The sequence below is a fragment of the Lipotes vexillifer genome, unplaced genomic scaffold, assembly GCF_000442215.2.
Source record: "Lipotes vexillifer unplaced genomic scaffold, Lipotes_vexillifer_v1.1 scaffold810, whole genome shotgun sequence".
NCBI lineage: Eukaryota > Metazoa > Chordata > Mammalia > Artiodactyla > Lipotidae > Lipotes > Lipotes vexillifer.
Window position 1 is genome coordinate 1,588,173 of NW_006797357.1, and position 7,064 is coordinate 1,595,236.

The 7,064-nt window shown below is 42.6% G+C and overlaps 1 pseudogene across 1 annotated transcript; it reads right to left on the reverse strand.

Moving 5' to 3' along the window:
• Window positions 1–4,629: 4,629 nt before the first annotated feature.
• On the reverse strand, window positions 4,630–6,094 carry LOC103081827 (elongation factor 1-alpha 1 pseudogene; annotated as a pseudogene). Its single transcript, XR_457127.1, has one exon. The product of XR_457127.1 is annotated as an elongation factor 1-alpha 1 pseudogene (transcript).
• Between the last annotated feature and the right edge of the window lie 970 nt (window positions 6,095–7,064).

The following is a 7,064-nucleotide window of genomic DNA, read 5'->3' on the forward strand; positions in this document are numbered from 1 at the left end:
AGGGATCAAACCCGTGTCTCCCGCGTTGGCAGGCGGACTCTTAACCACTGCACCACCAGGGAAATCCCATGAACTGAGCATACTTTTAAAGATCTGCTTACCCATAGATGAGGTTAAAAAAAAAAATTTCTGTTCTGTTCCTATGACATAACTTTAGTGAAAGTTCCAGACGCTAAACATCGTGGAGAAGAAAGGTGTATCAGATGAGACCTTTGAAGTGCCAAGCTTTCCATCCAAGGCCCAGGTAAGAAAGAGTCTTATTTGTCTTTCTCAAAAAAATAAAAACCCAAAAACTTTTTTTTTTAAGTGTATTTTCTTAATTTGCACTGATCTGCATTTCCCAAGACCATCATAATCTCAGTAATGGCAGCAGGACAGTATTTCTCTAGCTCCAACCTACTCACACATTTTTGGGGAGTCTAGCTCCCTCTGAATTCTCCCAAGTAGCTGAGGAAGTTCCTGGGTGTATTAAGTGAATGTAGGACTGGAGATGATTTGATTATGAAGAGAAAACACCATTCCCTCCTGCAAGTTTTTTTTTTTTTCTTTTTAAAATTATTTATTTATTTGTATTGACGTATCGTTGATTTAAAATATCATGTTAGTTTCAGGTGTACAGCACAGTGATTCAGGTGGATAAATAGAGAGATAATAGATAGATAGGTAGGTAGATAGATAGAGATAGATATATTCCTTTTCAGAGTCGTTTCCCTTATAGGTTATTACAAAATATTGAGTACAGCAAACTCAGGAAACAATTAGCCTTGACTATGGAGTATAAGAAAACTAATTAAAGAATTTAATACTTATTTTTCTCTGCTACAAACATGGCCTAACTTTAAAGTATTTTAGCTTGTCACGAAGAACCAGGCTATGAAATCAAACCACCACTTGGAAGCTATGTAAATTCACCTTGTCACGTAATCTCCCAGAGCCTCAGTTTCCTAATTTGCAGAATGGGGATAACACAGCCATTATCGCATTGTATTATTATCAGGATTATGTGAGCTAATGAACATAAACAGAGCACAGTACATGGCATGGAGTAAGCATCCAGCCAAGCTTTCAGCCGTTATGTGTATGGCTTGTGTGTGGACATCGAAATTTCTTTATATTATAATACAGACGTTTAAAAGCATTTTCATAGTCCCACAAAGTCAAAGCATTTATGAAAAGGCTTGTTGCTATTTTAGAAAACCGACCTCAATTCTTGATGAAGAGTGACATTTCTAATTTTTCCTGCTGGTATGTAAATAGCACAAAATTCTCACAAATAAATAGCCTCATTTTGTATAAACATTCCTAGCTTTCTCTGCAGTGGAGGGCAGCTCCTCACAAATTCTGAGAATGCTCTGGCTTGTCCCAGAATCAATACCTGCTGAGTTTACTATTCAGACCAGATTATTACCAGGCAGTTGGAGTGGTCAAATTCCCACAGCCAATTTTCTATAAAAATCCCAAGTAATTGAGATGGGAGGAAGGTACCCAATAAAAGTCAGTGTGAATAATTTAGCACAGTAGCTGTCTGCAGCCTCTGAGGTAACACATTCAAGACATTTTATTAGAGGAAGCCACTGTTGTCTCCAGAGCCTCCGGCTGCAACCCACCCATCTCATGAAGAACAAAGAGAGTGGGGACACAAGCAAGCCTGGGGGATCTAGGATTAATCCTTCTCTGATACCTGAGAGATCCTGTGAATGTCGAATGTGAACAGTGATGTTGTACATGATATTTTTCTAAAGGTCAGTGTTGAGAAGCATCATGACCGGCTGCAGTGGTCACTAAACAAGGGCCCTGTGTCCCTCCCTGGCTCTGTCGATCCCTTCAAGGGGTGGACACATCTGCTGGGGATAGAGATAGGCTGGTTGCTGTTTCATAAAACTAGCCTCAAATCTTGATTAACAGTGACATTTCTGGGAATTCCCTGACAGTCCAGTGGTTAGGACTCAGCACTTTCACTGCTGGGGACAAGGTTCAATCCCTGGTCGGAGAACTAAGATCCTGCAAGCTGCATGGCGTGACCAAAAAAAAAAAAAAAGAAAAAAAAAAGGGAGATTTCTAATTTTCTCCTGCTCCTAAGTAACTAGAACAAAATTCTCACAAATAAATGCCCTATAACCCTAGTCAGGACCAGTCAGAAGTTGGGGACACAAATAGCAGAAACCCAACTTAAATTCAGTAAAAAGGGAACTTGTTGACATGTACTACTTATAAGAATAGAAAGTTACTCACAGGACTGAATGAATCTCTAGATTAGAATGAAGTTCACTGGTATGGAATTAGTTTACTTTAAAAAAAAAAAAAAAAAAGAAGTTCACTGGATCTGATACCTGGAAATCAAGGACCCAGGTCAGAGTCTCCATGTCTCAAGGCCTGTGGTCAGAGGGGCAGAGATGGACATCCAATGCCAGAAAAAGGTGTTTGGAAGAATAATGTGATGAGCAATCAAATCAAAATGAGAGGTTCTGGATATTCTGTGAGCTATTCCAATTACCTGCATGTGCATAGAAGCCACTTAAAGTTGGTATAGGGGACTTCCCTGGTGGTCCAGTGGTTAAGACTCCAAGCTCCCAAAGCAGGGGGCCCAGGTTCAATCCCTGGTCCAATCCCTTGTCAGGGAACTAGATCCCACATGCCACAACTAAGATCCTGCATGCCCCAACTAAAAAGATCCCCCACGTGGCAACGAAGATCCGTCTTGCCACGAGGAAGACCCAGCGCAGCCAAATAAATAAATATTAAAAAAAAGAATGTTGGTATAAAGCCTATTGCCAACTGTTATGGATTGAATTATGCCCCCACCCCACCACAAAGTTCATATGTTGAAGCTTTAACTTTCTCTATCCTTCTGAGTTCTTGGCTGAGACCCCTGTAATTAAAGATTAACAACAGAAGAAACAAACAGAAGTTTATTGACTTGTATACATCATGTATATGTGGGAGATACCCAGTGAAAAAGGAGTAACTCTCCAAGGTGGCTTAGAACTCCAGCTTAAATTCCATCTTCATCTAATGACAAAAGAAAGAAAGATGTGGGGGGAGGCCAGTTCTGGGAAGTTATCTGGAAAAGCAAGGTCAACAGGAAATAGTTTGTTATACAGATTTAAGCAGATACCTTCTCCATCCATAAGGTTCTCTTGTGATTCAGTCACCCTTCTCTTCCTAATACAGAGAGGGAGATGCCCTTACAATGGAGAGTTCCTTTATAAATGCAAATGTTCCTTCCAAAAGGGTAACTTCTACTTCTGTGCTTGCTGTTTCTCAAAATAATCAGCTCAAAATAATCCTTATGCCAAAGAGGCATATTCTGCTACCCTTCAATATTTATTCCCCTAACTCTTTTCCTGCAAGGTCACCTTAGGTTGACTGTGCCCCTCAACCAAAGATTACATCTTCTCTCGAGGCATTTTGTTCCTACATGATGCCCTCCTCCCCTCAAAGCTACAGGCTTAGGATGGAAACAGCTCTGCTGGTAGCAGCCCTGGGACACTGTACTATCTCTTCTGCTTCTTCTGTGACCACACTTCTGCAAATAAACCCTTTCCAAATCATCCTAATTTGAGTGTGACATCTGCTTCTCGGACTGATAGAGCTCTCTATAAAACAGAGGTGGAGAAACTGAAGGACAAAACCTTCTTTTCCCCTCCACCCAGAAAAGGATCACAGATAGTGTCCACAGTACACAGGGCCCTAACACATAAAGTTCATGTCAGATGAGAAATTTTTAAATGTGCCATCTGTCATCAGAAATCACTTACTTAAATAATAATGTAGGCATTTTAATTGCTTTGGGGGGTCTTTTTCACCTTTGTTTTCTAATTATACTTATATCTTAGAATCTGTGGCCACAGTATTGAGGTCAGCTCATTAACTGGAACCCATCTTTGTCCATAATTTTTTATTTTTATTTTTTAGCTTCCAGCATCTTTTATTTTTCCTAGAATCTGGATACAATAACTCTAGCAGGGCGGTGCTCAATACTATTTAGGCTTCACATTTTAGGTTAATTACTTGAATATTGTAAATGTGAACGCACTTTCCCATAACTGGGAAACCAAAATTTGATGTAACTCATTTACTCAATACTTATGTAACCATGCAAAATTTTATATGCAATATGAGCTTTCATATTATAGAATTTGACCTTCTTACAAACTAGCTTACATAACAGTTACTTTGCTTATCTGTCCTAACCTGTGAAGTGTTGTACCAACGCTTTTCTATGATGTACTTAAACAGGTGAATTCTCCTTACATAAGGGTAAGAGACCTGAAGCTCCAACCCATCAGCAGACTTAATACCAGAAACAGATTACGGGCAACGCTTACCTAAGTAGTAAGTACTATAGGAAGTTACAGTGTTGACCAAAAGAAAACACAGGCTTCTCATTAAACATTTTTAATGGGTCTCAAATTCTGTGACAGATTTTTGGTCAAGTTGTTTCCATGAAAAAGTACTGATTTTTAAAACTAATAACTTGAAACTGCCACACACGAAACAAATGGTCCACAACACATTCTCCTTTCCTTCTGAAGGTTTTACGATGCATTGTTATTAACCAGTCTTTTGCTATTAAACTTAAATGGCCAATTGAGACAAACAGTTCTGAGACCGTTCTTCCACCACTGATTAAGACTGGGGTGGCAGGTATTGGGGATAATATTCATTTAGCCTCTGAGCTTTCTGGGCAGACTTGGTGACCTTGCCAGCTCTGGCTGCATTCTTGTCCACCGCTTTGATGACACCCATAGAAACCGTCTGTCTCATGTCACGAACAGCAAAGCGGCCCAGAGGAGGATAGTCAGAGAAGCTCTCAACACACGTGGGTTTGCCAGGAACCATATTAACGATGGCAGCGTCACCAGATTTCAAGAATTGGGGGCCATCTTCCAGCTTTTTTCCCAGAACGACGATCAGTCTTCTCCTTCAGCTCAGCAAACGCGCAGGCAATGTGAGCTGGGTGACGGTCCAGCACAGGTGCGTAGCCGGCACTGATTTGGCCTGGATGGTTCAAGATAATCACCTGAGCTGTGAAGCCAGCTGCCTCCATCGGTGGGTCATTTTTGCTGTCACCAGCCACACTGCCACGATGAACATCTTTGACAGACACGTTCTTGACATTGAAGCCCACATTGTCCCCAGGAAGGGCTTCACTCAAAGCTTCATGGTGCATTTCAACACACTTCACTTCAGTTGTCACACTGACTTGAGCAAAGGTGACCACCATGCCAGGTTTGAGAACACCAGGCTCCACTCGACCCACAGGGACAGTGCCAATACCACCAATTTTGTAGGCGTCCTGGAGGGGCAAACGCAAGGGTCTGTCAGTTGGGCGAGTTGGTGGCAGGATGCAATCCAGAGCTTCAAGCAGTGTGGTTCCACTGGCATTGCCATCTTTACGGGTGACTCTCCATCCCTTGAACCACGGCATGTTAGCACTTGGCTCCAGCATGTTGTCACCGTTCCAGCCAGAAATTGGCACAAATGCTACTGTGTCGGGGTTGTAGCCAACTGTCTTAATGTAGGTGCTGACTTCCTTTACAATTTCCTCGTATCTCTTCTGGCTGTAGGGTGGCTCGGTGGAATCCATTTTGTTAACTCCAGCAATTAGTTGTTTCACACCCAGAGTGTAGGCCAGAAGGGCATACTCACGGGTCTGCCCATTCTTGGAAATACCTGCTTCAAATTCACCAACACCAGCAGCAACAATCAGGACAGCACAGTCAGCCTGGGATGTGCCTGTAATCATGTTTTTGATGAAGTCTCTGTGTCCTGGGGCATCAATGATGGTCACATAGTACTTGCTGCTCTCGAACTTCCATAGGGAGATATCAATGGTGATACCACGCTCGCGTTCAGCTTTCAGTTTGTCCAAGACCCAGGCATACTTGAAGGAGCCCTTCCCCATCTCAGCAGCCTCCTTCTCGAACTTTTCAATGGTTCTCTTGTCGATCCCACCACATCTGTAGATCAGATGGCCAGTAGTGGTGGACTTCCCCGAACCTACGTGTCCGACGACAACGATGTTGATGTGTGTCTTCTCCTTTCCCATTTTTGCTTAGGTTTAGCGGTGGGTTTCACGACCCCTGTGTCCTGGCGGCAAACCCGTCGCGAAAAAGCTGTCCATAATTTTGACTGCTCAGGATTTCCATCTGTGTCATGGTCAGCAATGTGTCATGCTTTTATTTTTGTTTTTTCAGAGTTTAATATCTGAAAAGTAAAAACGTCTTCTCTACAGTGGTGAGGATTTAGTCTCCTGCGGGAGCACTACAAAGTTTAAACATTTGGGATTCCTGGGGTTCCCTTTCCCTTTGCCGGTGACCTCAACTCCTCTCATTTCACCAGCTTCACATTTAACCATTCTGTACTTCAAAGGCAAATTGCCCATTTGTTTAATGCCTACTATCTACGAGGCATTGCACATGATTTTCCTTCTCAGAGCAACCAACCCTATGAGGCACATCTAATCATCCCATTTTTATAACCAAGGACACAAGCTTAGGAAGGTGATCCCTTCAATATGACCCAACTTGTGAGTGGCAAAGGATGGGAAGGCACCAGGTCTAAGTGATCGCTGAGAGCATGATCCATGCCACCTGGGATTCTGCTGCTGCCTGCTGCCCTTTGACCCACTCACTCCTCCCACCGTGTACCTTCACCTGAATCCGTAATAATTCGTCTGGAATGCTGTTCCCACCGTGATCCTCCCCTCCCCCTGATTTAGACCTCACCTCCAGCATTTCCTCCATGGCTGACTTTACCTAACGGTGGGGCATGGCTATTGGCAGATTAATACACAGAGATACGAACAAATGCCTTCCAGAATTCACTCAGAGATATAATCATCTTGTTTGTGGGGTATTTTTGTCTCCTAAGCTAGAACTTCTGTTTCTTGGGCACCTCCACCTCACCCTCCCCACAATCTATTTCGGTCCTCTGCACACAGGACATCCTCAACAGATGCCACTGACTGACCGGAGAATTAAAACACTGGAAATTTCTAAAAGTCTTGCTTGTGAAGGGGAAGTACACCATTCCTCCCCTGCTTTTTTTTTTTTTTTTTC